Below are 19,915 nucleotides of genomic sequence, written 5' to 3'. Positions count from 1 at the left end.
AACGGGACAAATCGTAACAGGACAATGTGCGTAGCGGGACAATGAGTCATCCTTTTTCGTGCGTGCAGCCGGCGTTCATCGATTTATTAGACGTTGTCACGTCAAAAATTAATAAATAAATAATTTAATGTATGCAAAAACAATTTTCAAAGTAAATAGACTTACCACTTAACCTTAAAACTTCATATTTCATGAAACTTAAATTATCGTCGGCACCCAGCTAAATTCTTCATTTGTTTATGAATGTGAAATCTAAACCAATCGTGCTCTAGCCGAAGCCTGGATTGCCACAAACACTGCAGCCATTAGACAGACTGCTCTCGACCAAGTTAGAGCAGTCATTTGATGTTATCGTCTTTTGCATGTTCGCGACAGTTTCGTGGCATCACACGGTGGGGCAATGATGTTTCAAAACTTGCATTATTTCAAATATTAATTTATCTGATTCGTACAGTACGTTACATATTTATTTTAGGCTTACCAATAAAATTATTAAGTATTTATTTACATAATTATTAAATAATTTTTAAAAATTTGATTTAAGTAAAAAAACCTTAAATAAAATAACTAAATAAATTCAAGAAATTTATATTTACACTATAAATTTTAAAGAAAATTACCATCTTCGTCAGCACTGTCATTACTATCATAAATATTATCGTCCACATCATCATTCACATTATCATCCACTTCATCCATGTGTATAATGCCATCTTTGAAGGTTTCAACTAGTATAACTAGTATAATCCTTCTGGTTCGTTTGTAATTTTCACTTACAAGAGATAACAGGATCAGAAAAAACTTTTTTAATATCAGTCTGGCTACAAGGCTACATTTTTAGCCAGTTGGAGCAATTTGTTGCCAGGTTACAAGGGTAAATTTGTTGTCAAGGCTACAATGTTACATTTATTGCCATGCTAAAAGGCTACATTGTAGCGATATGGGACAATTTCCTTCATTTTAAGTCAGGCTACATTTGTAGTCAATGCCATAAGGCTACATTTGTAGCCAGATGAAGAAACTTACTAAATCTGAGAAATGCCGTCATATAAAGCAGATAACACCAATATTCAAGGTAACTCCTTGAGACCTAGTGAAGCCTTCCTTTTCGTTCGTCCATAAGAGATCATCATGACACCTAAAATAAAATAAAAATATCTTTCTACAAATAATTCGAATAATATGTGGCGAATTCTGTTGTTATGAAGCAGAACTACTGGGAATATATATTATATTTTATGGAAAATTAACTCTCTTGATAGATTATTTAAAAATCATCTTTAAGTATTTGTTTCAATTTAAAACTCTCAGTATATATCTGATATTAGTCGCAGAAACTAATATGGTAACTAACCTGTAGCGGTATCTAAAGGTCACCAGTGTTCTTATCGCAGCAAGGAATTTCCCTGAAGAAAAAAATGCTAAGTGTCATGAAAGGAGTGAGTGTATTTTGGGTCCTTACCAAAAAATTCTTTAGTGGCGGCCAGTTGAAGGAATATCGTGAATAAACATCGCACGATCTGTAAAACCAAGCCGACTAATGATAGAGTCTACAACACCAAGGATATTTAATGAAGGCAAAATATTAGACGAATATGTGAAGATGCTAATGTTAACTACACTGTACCAGATCTCGTAAATGATTTGGAATTGAAAGCTAACGAATAAAGTAGTATCTTTGTAGGAAAAAAAATTGCACCAAATTTTAGTTACCTCCTCGAAATTGAGAACAATACAGAAGCACCTGAAGTTGACAAGATCGAAGACTATGATGAAGCTCTGAGACCGAAAAGATGAAACAGATGCGTTAAAATAAATATAAATTGTCCTAATCAAGATTATGATAATGAAGATTACTGAGATAATGACGACTTTAATGACTATTAGGCTGGTGTTAAAACAGAAGACTTAATGAGATATTTAAAATATTAATAATAAATATGTAAGAAAGATGAAAGCAGCAGAAGAGATTGATTACATGTCATGGGAAGATCCTATCGTATTTGTCGATAGGTTAAGACTTCAACTTAATTAAAAATATGCTGAAAATTTATCCATCGCCAAATAATTATGGACTATACTTCTGGGGGCTACGTAAAATGATGACTTGTATAACCTGCATGCATCTGTTATAATTAGTCATTTGGAATAATGTAGTTTGCCTGCAATTGTAGGTGGTTTAAGCAACATTCGAATATGTTTGGCAAATCTATATTTAAAACAAAATAAGGTTTCAAATATAAATTAAAGTGGTTGTTGTTTTGACTCACGTATTATACAAGTCGCTGTGAGTATATAAATGTAGGCCAGATGGCAGGGTCCTCACTTCGTTTGTAGCTTTGGTAGTGTGATGATTGACTCTCTCTTCTAATTATCCTGGTATTTAGTTTGCTTTTGTGCGTTTCCAGTGTCAACTTCGATGGAAGGTGTACCATCGTCAGCAGAGATCTAGATGGCAGGGACGCCGCTAACGATGGAGATCCTGGTGGAACAATGGACATCTCGATGACATCGATTGAGATCCCCATGGAAGGTGTACTGTCGTCACCGACAATGCTAGAGAAGACTTTAATGTCTGCAGTACTATCTGCAGAGGAAACCTCGATTAACGCCATTTCGTCAGCGAAGGGGACTTCGATTACTGCAGTACCACTAGCACCAATGATGAACGTCGGAATCTTCCGAGCATCTATGTCACTAGTATGGAAAGAAGTTTTCGAACAACAGTAATGTCCGTCGACACTAGATAAGAGAATGTCTTAAGAATCCATCTTGCAAGAATTTAAGCTGCGAGAAATTTCACTAGCAGTTTGCAATAAATGTTACATTAGAAAGACACTTGAAGACATGCAAGGTCCGTGCTCGGCAACATAAAGTCAAGATATCACCTCCACAGCGATGTATCGACGCATTTAAGAGTACACCAATCATTAATGTACTAGCAGCAACATCAACATCAGGCTCGATCCTCAAAGATTCGTTTTCATCAAGTATACATCCCTGCAGCTACTGTGATATGCCGTTCGCATTTTCTCATGACACTTGAAGACACGAGAAGAGTAAATGTGCGAAGAATCCTTCTCGTATGAAGTTTCGCTGCGAGCAGTGTCATTTGTGGTTTACTCCTATTGACATTTTGAGAAATACTGCAAAGGTGAAGTCAAATACCGTAATGGGACAATTTGAGAAACTCTGGCCAATTAGCGTTGGTGAAGTGCGAGACACTACTGCATTGCTTTCAAGCTATTTTACACTCCACGCCGCTAGATGCCATTACTTGAAACTAGTTTTACGCATTTAAAAACGTAGGTATATTCCACACCGCCAGGTTCGCTGAGATCACTTGTCTTGCGTTTTTTTTACTCCTCTTTTTAGGTTGAAGACTCGCATGCGTACAAGCATTTTAAAGTTATTTAGGATTAAACCTTTAACTGTTTGGGCCAAATAGTATTAAGTATTTAATACATGGAACAGTGATAGAACCAAGAATGTGTATCGATCGAGTTTATCAAAATATTAATATGTTTTGGATTATAGTGACGCAATTTCAATATAGGGGCCAAGATGGCTGGCAAGATGGTGGACGCAACAATAGTTGATTGTCTGGTGATTGACAGCGAGTAAAAAATAAACTGATTTGGCGGGTGCACACACTAACACATACTAGCGGATGAAAACAAAATGACGGATCCCAGATGGTGAAAACCAAGATAGATACCATGACTTTTCATTGCTTGAGAGTAATATATGCCTTGGTATTAATCATTCGGTGTAGTGGAATTGTTAGTAGAAATCTGCTATGTTTATTTGTACTAGTACATTTCCCGGGAATAGAACAGAGGACTTCGAAAATGTATGATATTAAGTGCGGTTTTCATCGAAGTATTTTAAAAAAATTGTTCTGAATGTTTTGTATATTTTTAGGAGTTTTTATTAATATTTTATAAAATTGCTCGAATCTAGGGTCTCAGGACTCGATGACGTACAAAATACTTTTGTTTTTATAAATAACACTTAATTTTATTTTTTAGTTTTTAGTAAAAATGTAATTGAGGTGCCAAATTACACAGGACCGATTATATTTCAGTCGCCATGAGGGTCAAAAGGTATATCCAGACTTAGCGGCTTTAATATAATTTTTTTGCTGATTTTTAAGGAACTTTGTGAACTTTGCAAGCCTTCGACTTTTTTTTTTTTTTGTGAAATAAAAGGGACATTTTTGCTCAAACCGTGAAATTTTTCCTCGAAATAGCACAATTTTGTGACTTTTTGAGGACTGTGGATCCTTTTTTTTGTGGAATTTTGTAGAAATGTTCCCTTAAAATCCAAGATGGTGGCCGGTCCCTGTTCCCCACCCTAGACCCTGCACCAGACTACTCTATTTCACACTACTCACAAATTTTCTTACTAGATAAATAAAAGTTATTTTCGAGCATTAAAAGTTCACACAAATAATTATAATTATGAACAATTGCGGGACCTTTTACTGCTATTAGATTTATTAAATAAATTTTTAGAAAATTTGATACGAAGCATAAAATACATGTGAGCGTTCGTAATAAAATTAAAGTTAAAGACCGTTAGTAAAATTCATGACAGTAAAATGTAATAACCAACATGCAGTGTAAGACCAAGCCTTAAGGCAAGTATATTCGCACATGGACATTTTATTTAGTAAAAAAAAAATTAACATAGTAAGTAAACACTAATTTCAATAATGTCTTGTACTTTAGAAAGATAGTAGGTGGTTTATGTAATAGGTAGGAGATCCAATTTTGTAGCCCATATTTTTCAGTTGACCCGACACTTTAAGCAAATCATTGTAGATAATAATAGCTAATAGTAGCTCAAATAATAGCTTAAAACTATAATACATATTTTAATCATTGTATTAACATTACAAGAATATTCATTAACTAAAACTGAAAAAAAACTCATATACATATCAAAAGCAAATTTTAAAACTTTCCTAATGATTTATGGGTAGTGGGTCGTTTAGCCTACACTAGGCTACAATATAAATTTGATTAATTATAATCCATGTATTGTCTGAACAATTGAACCGACTCTATATTGCACTATCTGGTATTAACTAGCATATTTTGGCACCACACAGGTTTGGCACAAGTTGAGGTGTACAAAAGTGTGTCTCATGTACGAAGAAAAGGTCCATGTGTTAAACACCTGTGAATAATCATGCTTCACAAAACCGTAACATAGAGGACTAGAACGTCATTTATAAATTGTCTGCTATATCACACAATAAATCTTCACTCGGTCATAAATTTTGTATTCGTAAAGTGCCTTTTTTTTCAACATAATATCCTATAGAGATTTGAGCTATATCACAACTTCTACTTATCAATTCATTTTTACTGTTTTATTTAAAACCTGTAATTCATGAAACAACAAAACACACGTTTGTGGAAAATTGATCATCACGTCAAGTTAGTCTACATTTACTAGGATTACTCAAAATTTTCTGCAAAATAACGCAACTTATATGAAAGCAGGGTGGATTTTTCTCACTGTAAAAAACATTTACACTTAAATAAATACATTTGGTTCCCGGAGGTCAATGAGTTGAAGTTTTTGAAGAGAGAAAGTTTTCGAGCCATTTCCACATTTCTTTATCTCCAAACGAAACTCGATATGCTTATTTTCACTATTTGTTGTAGCTGAAAACTGTGTTCTACACCACTCTAAAGAGCGAAACATGTACACTGGGGAAATGATGCCAACTCTATTTCATAGAAAAAAGGAACAGGGTACCCTTTAACTCTGGGATACACATATGTTTATATTACAGTTCAAGGGTAAAAACATATTAAAAAACTAAATATAACTAGAACATATCAGGAAAAATGATTACCTTTATAGACGTGATGCAGACACTTGCATCTTCCTTCTTCGTGGCTTGAAGGTCCCTAAATCTTCAGTTTTCCGAAAGAATGGCAGGTATCGGCGTACAGATTCAAATAACATTCTATAAGGTATTTTTTGAAGAGTTAAAATATTCAAAAGTACTATGAATTTTAACTAGGGACTATTAATAACATTAACAGACATGAGAATAATTAACTTTTTTTAAGTGTTGTCTCGAATTCATCTTCTAATTTTTGTAATAAAAAATTTAAAACAACAAATCATTTATTTTCTGTATTAAAATATCCCGCTTAAAAAATATGTGTTGGGAATACGAATTCCCTTTATTTTTAACGTATTATCATATTAATACTAAAAAAGGTTTCCATTTTTAAATTAAAACTTTATTTTGCACATCCTCGCTGTTAAGTCAGTGAAATGTCATACAGAAATGGGCGAAAAACACCCATAGTGGGTCACTGATTTAAAATGTAGACTCAGATTCATTGTGTAGTCTTATTTTCTCGAAGGTATTTTGGTTTTCTCTAACATATACTCGTATTTACGTCATAAAACAATTGTAACCTATTATTAAATAAAATAAATAATTTCTGTAGATCTATTATTTACTTTAATAAGCTGTACAGACATTCTGTGGTGGTATAAAATGTACATGTTCAATGTAGACAAACGTTTATACTCAAAAGAGCTTCGAAGTGAAAAATATTTTTCCGCCTCATTTAATTACAAGATACGTAAATGTTCAAAGTTAACAAAGTTCTTTATAAAGAACGACTTTACAGGCTGCAGTAAACTGTAAATTAATAAGTCTCCGATGCAACTTTCCTAACACAAAAATTCTAATGGAAATAAACAACTTTACTAACAAGTATGCCATGTAAAATAGGTTTTTTTTTTACTTTTTTAATACAATGTAATTATAATCAACTACAGACATCACTTGCGTCTAAGTAACCCAATTACAGTTTCTTTGACTAAAAAATTACATTTTCCACTTCAAATTGTACAGATCACAAACAATAGTGTATATTTACATATATGTATACATACACAATAAATCTACTTGCCTGCAAGTATTAAAACTGAAACCCATACAAAATTACCTACTGATCTATTAAGTAATGTAATTTTTCTAAAGTGTCATTAAAGATATTTCTATTATTACATATTTGCATCACATAATTAAAGTTAATATTTGATGTACACTTCATCATATAATATTTTCTAGAGTTTATAAAAAAAAGGCAGTAATTATATATTGGAGAGATAAAATTTTGTTTAAAATCTTACAGCATTAATTAATATTAACGGTAAATAACAATAAGCCACTGAAATTAAAGACATGCATTTGTATTTATTTACTGAGGGACAATAAATACTTTTTAATCCGTAAAAGTTGTTCATATAACAGAGTTACATTAACATAATTTTTTTCTCTTCCACAAACTCAATAATTTCGTCTTACTTTTGGCTTAACAATAAAAATTTAAAATCCTTTTATTTATAAACAGTAGTTCAATGTGTGCTGCATTTGTTAACTCGCTTATAAATTACTATTTCCAATATATCTTTGTTTTTACCACTTAAAATCCAAGTACATTTAAACATTAATTTCAAAGTAAGTGCATAACATCTTTCTGGCTTCTTATTGGCACAAAACACATTCCTGCAGTCAAAATTTCTGATCAAAAACCATTAAATATCTGAGATGATATTTTTTTTCAATTTTAGCATAGGTTTTATTTTATAACAAATAATTTTTATTCTTTTAGTATATTTTACAAAATCATAAATCTTATGTAATTTTTCGTTAACAAAAGACATTAGAAGTTCAGGTGAGTTATGTTTCAATTTCAACGGCATAGTATTAAAATAAATTTATCTTAGAAAATAAAACAAAACATCCTAATCAAGTGTTTAATTTTGTTCCTGAATCAACAAATTTTTATCATTTGAAAACATTTTACTTGAAAACGCTAAAGGCAAAATTACACTTTTTCTTCACGCGGTGGTGCACAAAGGCTTACGGTGACGGGACGTATATAAGTTTAGTTAGACGTTACCTAATTAGGTGCTGACTGCACATAACTCCTTTCAATTGTATACACATTTTTTAATGAATGATTTAGCAAATTTTAATTCCTGGCATCAGAAAAAATATTTGTCACCGTATAACTAATATCATGTACCCCTACGCCATTGCAAGATAGAATTTTTTTTTTTTTTTTTTTGGAATTCCATGTTTTAACGGAAATAAATCCGTAATCCCCTTCGTTGAAGGACAAATTGATCCACTAACATTACTTTTTCTGCAATAAGGGTATTCATTGTAATAGAAAGTTCACTGATTAGTCTTATATAAAATTAACCATTAGTGTGGGCCACAGAGGTCAAATAAGTGCTACCCTTCCCCATATAACTCCTGGTTTAATACGTGTTGCCCACGATCATATAGACCGCGGTGTTGCCTCAGCACTGTGTCAGTCAATATTGTTTCCTCAGCAGTGCCAATGGAGGTTCCATTCTTCACATGCCGTTTTAGTCAGGCGCTAATAAGTACCATGCTTAAAACTTTACACACAATTACGTCATTTTAACGATTACTATTCCTTGCATGATGTAACAAACAAATTTTATTTTTATCTGCCAAATAAAAATTTTTTAATCTAAAATATTTTAAAAATTGATTGTATAATTTTTTTGACCAACCCACCAGTACTCTTGACAAGTTTAACAAGATTTTAAAACGTCTCTTCGTTATATCCTTCTCCGATAAATATGTATACAAGTAAAATAAGTACATTACTTGCTACATTTTTCAGAAATATTTTCTATAAAAAAAAAATATTTGCTAAGGAATACACGAGATGCAGGGTTAGTAAGGAGACCAAATTAATTTTCTAAGATGAGGGGAAATTTTCTTCCATAACATGGACAAAGTCTAAACCATCTTACTTGTCAGTAGCACTCATTGCCTTGAGATAGTAATACCTTATTGTTGAACTGCCATCAGGGAGGGAGGGCTACTACCTCAGAGTCAACACAGCGTGTATATTTAACTTCAGTTAGGTTGGCAGCATTCTCACTTTCAACTCTGACCTCAGAGTTCCGTTTCTACTTTCGCGTCCTTAGTTCATACCATTTTTTTTATATTTTCTTGCTACTGGTTTCAAATATGCTAACATATATTTTACAACACACAAGAAGCATCAGAACACAGAGAGGTATTCTTTGGTCTGAGACACGTTCGTTTAATTATGTAGTTTTAGAATATTTTTGAGTTAATTTAATGTCAAACGTTTAAAAATAAAGATCCGAAGTATGTTTGCTAAAAAAAATTTGCCACAAATTTGTACGTACTTGTTTACACAAAAATTTTTTTTTTCAACAGAACAGGTTGTTTGTTTTCTGATTTTTTTCTTCTTATAAAATTAGTTTAGTCGATTACAATATTTGATTTGTTTGTTTACTTATATTTTTTAATTAATTACGTTTTGTTTGGTCAACATAGTGTAAATATTTGGTTATCTAAGACAATGAATTTCCTAGTATAAAAAGAAGCACTACTTTCTAAGTCCATACCAAAACATAATAGGAAGTATCGTGACTTTTCTATTGATTGTTAAATTATAATAAAAATTATGACTAGTTTGTAAGTTTCCGTCAAATAACTTGAGTAGTTATGAATTTTGTTTTAATTGTTTTTTTTTTTTTTTTGGCTTCTGGGTGTAGGCCTTGTCAGGTAAATAGTTAGTCAGACTTAGTCTACCCGATGATGGCAGCTGAAATGACTGCCGAAACGTCGCAATACAATTACCTGACACGGCCTACACCCAGAAACCAAGAAAATGCAGACAATTGCCGTGAAAGCATGCGATCTTTTATATTAGTTTAGGTTTTTAAATAAGTATTCAATAATGCTTCGCTTGACAAACCACACCACGCTGTTATGACAGTAGAAGATAATTTAGCCATTCTCATTACAGCAAACCAGGTGTGTTGCTGAAATTGGTGATCCTTCGTACGCCTTTGTCCAAGTCCTTAGCTGGTTCATGTTTGCTTCGGTGACTTTCCTTGCGAGCTTCCCGGTAACTGAGGATCGTATTGCTCCTCTCAATAATATTACCTAAATTGCTAAGAAACTAAACTTTATGTCATGAACTTTGCATAACATTTCTGTAGATGAAAATAGGTTATTATATTTCCGGTTATTTTCATATAATTACTATTGATTACAAATGTTCACTAGAAGCAGTTAAACAGTTAACTTCTGAAAGACTTTGCTTCATTAAACAATTTTTTTATTTAGTTATAAATTAAATAAAGATAATTCTTCATTCGTAAAATATTTTACAGTAGAAGAAAAACATGTTTTTGTGTGTGTGAAAACATACAAAAGAACAGCACATTGTGGACAAAACATTAATCACATATTTTAAACACATATATTCCACAAAACAAACGGAAATAGTTTACGAAAAGAGGTAAGAAAAACTGTAAATATTTCAGATGGTTTTAATTATTTGATTAGTGCTACTTTCACTAACCTAATATTCTCTATTTTACAAGCATACAAATGTATACACTTTTCTCCTTGTATAGAATTTAAAATATCACAAACAAGCTACACAGTAAGGTAACAAACAGATTGATTCATTCTGACACAATTCAATAAATTAAAAGTAAACAAAAATTTAATCCAACAAAATAAAGCACATTCTTACTAGATAAGTTACATTGTATACATGTTGGCCAAAGTCCTATAATTTTTTCCGAAAAAAGTTTAAAATCTGCGAGTATTAGGCTATAAATTATAATATATACCACCATTCCACATAGTGAGATCTGAATTTCGCAATCTTAGCAGGAAGAGAAAAGTATCTTCGATTTGCTAAATCTTCAAATTGTTTCTTCATGTGACGGTGGCTGGAAGTCTCCGAGACTTAAGCGAAACTGTCAGTTGTTACTGTTAACAGAGACTGCCTGGGTGGGAAAAAAATACAATGTAATACTAATTAATGTATAATAACATAATTATAGTTAAATTCCAATAATTTATGGCCTTTAGAAAATATAAAACTTTTTAGCACCCACGCTTCTAAGTAAAATTGAGTTTAATTCTTTATTCCAGAAAAACGGAATGTTCTAAATATAAACTATATATATATAATGTACAACGCGAAATTATTTTTAGCGTAGAGCTACTAAATAAATTTATAATGCAATTTAAAGTTATTAAAATACAATTTAAAAAATTAAATTAAAATAGACTAAATAACTTCTGACATCAAGTGAACTATATATCAACCTATTAACAGCTCTATACATAATGAATTCCAAAATATATTTAATGAGGTTTGTCCCTTCCAGGTCATTATTTTATATTTACATTGAACACGGTTAAACCTGCAGAATTTTTGAGCAACTGAACTCTCCCTAAATGAAATTTGCGTATATATTCCGCAAACGTTTTGCATAATTATCTGCCAAATTCGTATTTTTAATGTGTTTGTGCTGTACCGATAAGGAGAATAAAACTGAATAAATAATTAAACAATTTTAAGTTTTAAAGCAATGATACTAGATAATTAGTCAAATTGTGTTGGTTTATTTCAGGAAAAAAAATATTTTGACCTAGCTTTTTTAAGAATCTCTATATTGTGAGGATTTTAAAGCTAAGCAAGATAATTGTTTTATTCTGAAAAAATTTCAACTTACTAAGTAAGTAAGTAGCATTTTCATTATATTTAAATGTTTTCTGTAATTTATAAATTCAAGTGTCCTTATAGTTACTGCACAAAAACGTTAAAAATGCAATTTTGGCAGCTACTTATATAAATATCTCGAATTTTGGTAAAGTTCAACTATTCATATAAATGTCTTCAATTTTAACCGAGTTCGACGTAAATGTGAAATAATGACCTGAAGCGGGACATGTCCCTTAAGCTTTCGTTAAAATAACATTCCATTGGGTTTAATGACTACTTAATATTCTAGTGATTTATACTTGCACAAAGCAAAATTAAAAAAAAATTAAATTTGTTGTTAAGGCTTGGCTTCACCCACTAAGTTGTCTCACTGTATTTTCATGCCATTATTTTTATACAGTGGACATTTTTCGCATGTTCCACTACATAAAAATTGCGTTTTCTGCAATTAAGCAAATCTTTTGGCTAGATAAATGGTACTTGATATCTGTCGTTTGCAAAAAAATCCGGAAAATAATAAAAAAAATTTCTAACTAATTGCTTCGTGATGAACGACCACAACTTCATTTTTATAGCTTTCCACATCTGTAGGATGTATAAAACATCGGTTCTATAATCTCATTTTTGAAATAATTCCTCATTCAAATTTGCGATCAGTGGAAAAAAAAAATTCTACCTGGAGGTGAAGCAGAGCTACTTCCCGGCTTCTCGGTCAAAGGTTGGGACGGTGGTTTTGCCTGACGTTTCGGCATGCGCGGTTGCAGCCATCTTCAGGTTTTAAACGCCCTCGAAGATAGCTGCAACAAGACATGCCAGAATGTGGGGCACAGTAACCTTTTTTCACAGACGAGGTCAGAACCCATAAGCAAAGTAATCTCTACTAATATTATAAATGCAAAACTGTGTTTGTCTGTTTGTCCTTCTTTCAGGCAGAAACGAAGCAACGTATCGACCTGATTTTTTTTGCATATAGACAGTTTATGGGCCGGAGAGAGACATAGACTACATATAATTATGACATTCCATCCCTACGGGAATGAAAAGGAGGTAAATTCAGTTTTACAACAGAAAACCATAGGCGGTCGGTCATAGACACAAAACAACAAGTTTGTGTCATTTATCTATTTCCGCCACACTGTCATATTGTAAGGTCTGCAACTTCCTATCCTTCTCCTTGGTGAAACCCATCCGCTTAGTGAAGCTCGCGGCTGCTAGCGAACTAAAGGCGCTAATAACAGTTTAGTTTAGAATTCGTCAATAGAAGGCGTTGCCTATAATATGTAACACGCTATCGTTTGGTGATCGAGGCCTCCACACCCCGGGAAAGTTTCAGCACTCGGACTCTGTGTATTCCTCTCGAGACAGGCCTGCGGGACTTTGAAAAATTTTTGCAGGGGAGCCAGAAAATTCTCCCGGTGATCGAGGCCTCCGCGGCCGGGGAAACGCCCGGCGCTCGGGCTTTGTGTCTACCCATGGCCTAGGAGTTACCTGTCTTCCCTCAAAATGAAGTTGAAGATTGGCGTCCCGGTTTTGCTGATGCGTAGCCTTGATGCACCGAGATTGAGCAATTAATGGGACTTTAAAACTGAATGATGTTCCATATATTATGCTGTGTTTAGCCCGGTCAATGCCGTATACTTAAGCTAGTATTTTTTTTTTTGTCTTTTAGCTAAAAAGAGTAAAAATAATTATATATTTACTCTTAACGGAAGGGTGAATCGTTAAATGACTAGGCGTGTCTCTAGAAAAGTGAAATTCGGCATGTATATTGTACGTCAAATAAAGGTAAGTGTATTATACTTTTATTTTTATGGTATTCATCTTATCTAAGATACGCCTAAAGGAATAATTGATTTTGTGAATTTCAGCAGATAAGGTAAAACATATTATAAACAAAAAATTTCACGTTTAACTTTTTTTAAGTTCACTTTAACACGGAGCACGCAAAATGTTAAGTTTGTGTAGTATGAAAGCATATATATAAATCTACCAAAGCTGCAGATATTTTATTTGGAACTCTTCGTTCCAGGATGTTGGATGTGGGCTAGCTGTTCAAAAAATAAATCGAAATGTATCATTCTGGTTCATTCGTCAAATTACCATTGCCCTCGTTACTCAAAACTCAAATGAAATATAACAAAGTAAAATTTTGTTACTAAAAAAAGGCCTTACCTAGAAGTTTTAAGTGCAATACATATCATAATCCTTTATTTTTATGATTGAGAGCTTATAAGAATGAACTTTCTTATGTGATGCCTATATTGTTACTTGAATGAACACACTACAAAAATACACTAGTGTATTTGACTACACGGTTTTTTCGAATCGATTGCATACTTTTTTGCCATATTACAATAATAGTTTTTGAATATTCATGTGAGTGGAGTGGCACAGGAAAAGCTAGTTTAAAATAAAATCATTTCATGCACTTTCAAGATTCTTTGGGAGACAAAAGTCTAAGAGAATTAACAAACTTTATTATATTCGTGTACAACATATTAACAAAGCCGTAAATAAGTGAAAATTAACACAGAAGCAAATGTGCGTATTAATAACCGTTCAAATATCTGATCAGGCGAGACAAATTGGCATCAATATAAAAAGCAAATAAAAGATAAATTTCTAATTGATGACAATATTTCAGTTTTTCCAATTCCAAACTATAGCTCAAGTCCATAAAAAATTATTCATAAATACAAATTGAGTAACACTTAAAATATATAAGAGAATTTCAAACAAAATATAGGCAATAAAAATTTTTGAGTATTTTATGGTGAGTTTATACAAATGGTCGGAACGCATTAATTTTTTCTTAAAGGAAATTGCGAAATATTCAGCAGTTAAATGTTTAAACATTTAAATATATATCATATCATTAAGGGAAAAAAGGAATTAGAAGAAATAACAGTAAGAAAATTATTTGGACGGACAAAATGCGCAATATTAAACCAAAATGGTTATATTATTATAAATATGGTGAATTTATGGCTTTAAAAATCTAAATACTTCAAACAAATTATTTATACTGAAGTGCAAAAAAAAATTAAAACTATCTTTGGACTATAAATGCTAGTGTATATTGAAACCTTTTTTTAATTTTTTTTAGTTGAAAGGATAGATTTAGACAAGTATTGTGGAATAAAATGTGAAAATAGACACCTTGAATATCATAAAAACATACTTTACAAAATACCTTATATCTGCAAGTATGTAAATAATTTAAAGAAATAGGAAATCTAATAGTATTTACTGTGAGCGCGAAAAATAACACAACTAGAAATCTAATCATTTGTAATAATTTCTAGAATTTTAATGAAAACTTTTCAATTTTACCATTATATAATTAGATTCTCTGTACATTTTTTGACTAATCAAAACTCTTAGCATGAATCCAACGGATCAGGAATTCAATTTTACATTTAACTAGAGCGATAATGTTTCAAACTATTAGGCCTACATTAAAGAAGTTACTTTTCAAAAAAATTTCTGAGAGAGTCTGGTCAAAGTTATTACGAAAAAAAATTCATAAGATACTAGGTAGTATTTTCGGTATGCTATCTATCCATAATCAAGATTGTGAATAGTTTGTTACCATTATATTTGTTTTTCCACTACAGCACTAGTAATTTTATATTGATTTTAAAACATTAATTCCACGTCTCCAATGTGTAATTAACTATTTGATTTGCATTCAAACTTGGTTTTATATCTAATAATCGAAATTATAGTGCCAACTGCACTCATTTGAATTATCCGTCCAAATAAATGGTTATTACGAGAGTAAAGTTTGTAATTGGTTTGCACGAATTACCCGAAATTAATAATTTTAAATCTTAAAATGTAAAGCTAATCATGTCGGTAAATTATAACAATAAAAAATAAGCCAGGAAAAGCTAATACAATTTTATAACGTATGTTTTAATCAATGAATTGCAAAACAAAATTTATAGCTACAAGCACAAATTAATTTATCAAAATAAAAATGTGTTTAATTTAGTTAATTGGAACACATTAAAAATTTGCTTCTAAAATACAGATTTTACTTAGCTGATTACTGTACATAATTTGTTAAGCAATTATTTTTATTTATTTTTAAAGCATAAACGTTTTATTTTTGGCTGGCAATCAACAAGTGCCACAAATAGCGTAACTTAACCATGCATTATTGAGGAAAATATTTTTGATGTCTCACCAACAATGTAACTACATGTAAAAAAATCTAGTACAATAAGATAGGAAACAAGCAAGGAGAGAAGTGTACAAACCTGTACGCTTTTACATGTAGTCCCAACTGCACTTAAACTTCACATCCATATAGTTATTTATGGTGGCTGTGGAAGAGAAACAAATGATGAATGCAACAAAACTTGAACATAAACTTTAATAATTTCAGTCGTTCAACTGAATCTAATCAGATTTATCAGCACGTTTTTAAGTTTCTTTTCATGTTACACTTTTAAACAATCCTTGACACAATTTTTGTAGCAAAATGCTAATGCCTGTAACTACAGTGGAATTCAAAAGGATGGCTATTAAAGCCACTTTTTCTAACTATAAAAATTAATTGTTCTTTCGGAAATTTATGCAAAAAGTCTGAAACGTATTATAATGTAGATGTGGCTATGGTGAACATTATGATAGAGTACTACCACATTTTTAAACCATTACTGCAAATCGATATTGGTGGATGGAGAGCGATAACATGAGACGAATATACTTTTTTTTTTACAAACGTTTGAGTAACTTGCAATCATAAGTCAACTTCGCGGAATAAGCTCGCCACACAAATCGGGATTCACGTGGCGATACAACAAGCGAAGTCAATGCTAACTAACAACGAAGGAATGCGGTGACTCACCTCGCGGATGATCTTGCAGTGCGCCACAGGCGCGATTTGTGAGAACAAGGCACATACCAGTCCTTCTGAAACGGACGCGTCCAGGTTTCCAGCGTACCTGCGCACAGACAATCAGTACTGCAACCGGTCACTTATAAACACTCTTTTAATTGTCCTGTTCTTGCCTTTTGAAGCTAAGCGGTAAAATAGTGATCATAAACATTCAGTACCACCAGTCCCAAAAATTTTACGTGAATTTATCATAAACAATGTTAACAAGCTCCTCTGATACTTTTTTTCATTCCAGCAAAATTTCAGTACTCAAGCGTATCTTCTTGAATGTATAAGCAGATGCCCTTCTGAGGATTCTAACTGATGGCAAATTGGATTGTAAGTCGGACTGTACAATTTTATCCACGTAGGTTGACGAATAAAGAAAATAATACAGTTATTTTGACATTGTTTTAATTGTAAAGATAGGCCTTCGATTTACTGAGAAGAAAGTAAATTTTTGTTTGGATTCCAAGTTTCAGAATGCACACGGAGTGAATAAATGAAACTAAACCAACTTTCTAAGAATGTCAGCGCTGGAAAGTAACGCGTGAAGCGGACAAGATCAGGGAGACATGAAGTAATGCGTAGCAAGGGATAGGGTTTCCTTTAAAAGTTTAATGAAGTCGCTCCTTTTCAAAAGTTTCCTGTGAATAATAACAAATAAGTTGCAGCAGTCGCTCCTAAATATAACAGAGTTATCTACTATTTAAGTTACTAAAAAATCGACTTAGTGTCTGAGTTCATGTTTCGGAGCTTCTCCTGCAAGTTTTAGGTATTAATTAGGTGACTTAAATTGTATTTTTTTCCTATTCTTATTGCCATGAAATTTAATTATTTGATCGTTTTTTTATGGCCGTTGTTTAGAATTTTACTTTTTTCTTGTATACTGCTTCGTAATTTTTGTTTTCATTTTTTGTTAGCCTGCTCGTTGATTTATAATGTAGTGAATAAGAAGGAACAATACAATGCCCAGTTCTTAACCTGAACCTGGGAAATAGAGTATATGGGGAATGGAGGGGATAGAGAGGTTGGGTGATAGAGGAGATGAGGTTAAAGAAATAGAGAGGATAAAAGGGTATGGAGGAGATACATAACGTCTCTTCCCTCCTTCAACCCCTTCCCCCCCCCCCAAAAAAAAAGTGCAAAATCTTGAGTGCTCGCTTGTTTGGATTCCCACCCAAACCGGGTATGAATGCACTTAGTAATAAGCATTTCACAAGACTGGAGGAGTATCAAACGAACAGGCACCATTCCAGCAATGATTTAACTCTTTTATCGTTTTCGCTTTTATTTGAATTAAACAATTTCACCATCTGAAACAATTATACGGTTTCAATATTTAACCCAGTATAGACTTTACTGTTAAAAGTTTTAAAGTTATAATGTCGATGCAGCTAGTAGTGAATCGATTGGTATCCAAACCCCATGAGTGTGAGTTACACTAATCCTCACACCCCCAGTCTTGTACTTCATTAAATAAATACAATTTTTTTTAGTAATAGTATAGAAACATTTGCAATCCCAACCCAACATTGCTGGCGAAGAGGAAGAAAATTTAATGGTTTGCCTTCGCACTTAGGCATACAGAGCCTAAAAGTATTAATGTTTGAGTGTTGGTGAAGAGATAAAGGTAGAACATTTAGTTCAGCATCGATAAATTTAAGGCGCTAGCAACAGTCACGATGTTTAGCCTCCCCCCCCCCTCCTTTTTTTCATTCAAGTCTAATCTAAACTGTCATATACATATGCTAATGCTTTCAGTGATATCAAAGTCGAAAGCTTTTCTGTTATTCCTATTTATTCTTGGCACAGAATTAAGATAATTCACGGCCAATAAGATGAGTAAAGAATATTCTAAACCACGGCTACAATGTCGGGTCGGTGTTTTCTTACAAGAAAAATATTTATATATAAATATAATTAATTTTAACTGATAACTTACACTTGTGAAAACATAGTTGACAGTATCATCACCCTTAAAATAATTAATAAATTTAATTTTACGTATCTAAGCTAAAATATATTTATTCCGGAACACTTTTAGGTAAGACGTTTAAGCGAAATGTGTTCGTAAGTGTCGAATGCTGAATTTATTTTGCCTGAGGAGCAGGCAACACGATTTTCACACAAGTTTTTAGGGTGGTAGGTCATCAAAGGGAAAGAATTTTAATGTTGCTGCAAATCAAATATAGTACGTATGTTCTCTCTCTCTCTATCTCTTTTAGAAATCTACAAACCACTACAACAGTATTCTGCTGTGATTTCTTTTTTAAATGATTTTAAGTATTCTTGGTTTTCATGATGCCATCTCTAACGACTTCGAGGTCGAAAAAACATAAATAGTAAAAAAAGGTAGTATAGAAAAAAAACAGATTTCACGGCGCTCTTTCGTCCGGGAATTCAACCCGGGACCATTTACCTTTCAACTGGGGGCCTTTACCACTAGACATTAGATAATAATCTAAGGCTTGTCGTCTCAACAACATCGGGTAGCCAGAGATGATGAAGGGTGGTTAGGTGGGAATGGTGCAGTGACTGAATGGACGAGTGGAGGGAACGGGAATATCGCGAGAAAACCCATTGGTTCACGGCAATGTTCGTTACGTTTCCCCACTCCCGAAAAAATAGATCGCGCTTCGATATAAGGCAATCAATCTGACTGGTCGAACACCGAGGGCACCTGTAACAAAACATGATAGGCGGACATAAGGCAGCTTACACATGTGTTTTTTTTTTTTTAATTGTTTGAAGGGTGTTAGGTCACACGGCTATACGCAGAGCCTTAGGACGACGGATCCTCCAAGCATATAGTGAGCTCCTAATCACATTAGACATCTACTCTGTGCTCGCGGATATAGGAATCATGTTGGTTAGTCGGAATCTAACCCAAAACCCTCGACAAATGTGCGCGATCACTGTGGTAACTTAGCTTTTTAAGTGAAATATAAATTCCCAGTATGATATTTTCTAGTACAAATAATGTTGCTTATTGTCCAGTGAAGGGGTGTTTTGAATTCCCACTGGATTCTGAAATACTCGGTAGAAGGAAGGGCAATGAGGACAAGAGAATTTTCGAGTGGAAAGTACTAAACAACGAAAAAATATATACATTAAATTTAATATTATTTAACTCGCAAAATTTTTTTTTCAATCACAGAAACTCAAATAATATTCCATCGACATTTCTCGTTGAAATTTGCTAAGCCACGAAATTTTCCTCAACTTCGAGGTCCTTCAAAACTACTAAGCTTTCCAGAATGCTGTCGGAATAATAAACCACTATTTTTCGAAAATTTATATTTTTCCAAAATTTTAGATTATTCTAAATTTTTCTTACAAAACCAACCTTTAATTTAATTTGTGACCACCTAGACGTTCAAAAATCTACCCTACTGAAAAAAAAAATGAAAGAATTTTTGTGAAGGTTGTT

At 32.6% G+C, this 19,915-nt stretch overlaps 1 long non-coding RNA gene across 1 annotated transcript; it reads right to left on the bottom strand.

Moving 5' to 3' along the window:
- Positions 1-10,795: 10,795 nt before the first annotated feature.
- LOC134531432 (uncharacterized) lies at positions 10,796-12,391 on the bottom strand. The gene is made up of 2 exons (XR_010074989.1): positions 12,271-12,391; positions 10,796-10,869 (listed from the first exon to the last, which is right to left on the bottom strand). It is a non-coding gene; the product is annotated as an uncharacterized LOC134531432 (long non-coding RNA).
- Positions 12,392-19,915: the final 7,524 nt, after the last annotated feature.

This window comes from Bacillus rossius, chromosome 3 (assembly GCF_032445375.1).
Source record: "Bacillus rossius redtenbacheri isolate Brsri chromosome 3, Brsri_v3, whole genome shotgun sequence".
In the NCBI taxonomy this organism is placed as follows: Eukaryota; Metazoa; Arthropoda; class Insecta; order Phasmatodea; family Bacillidae; genus Bacillus; species Bacillus rossius.
Note: the sequence above shows the minus strand (reverse complement) of the source record. Positions and strands in the feature narration are given on the sequence as shown.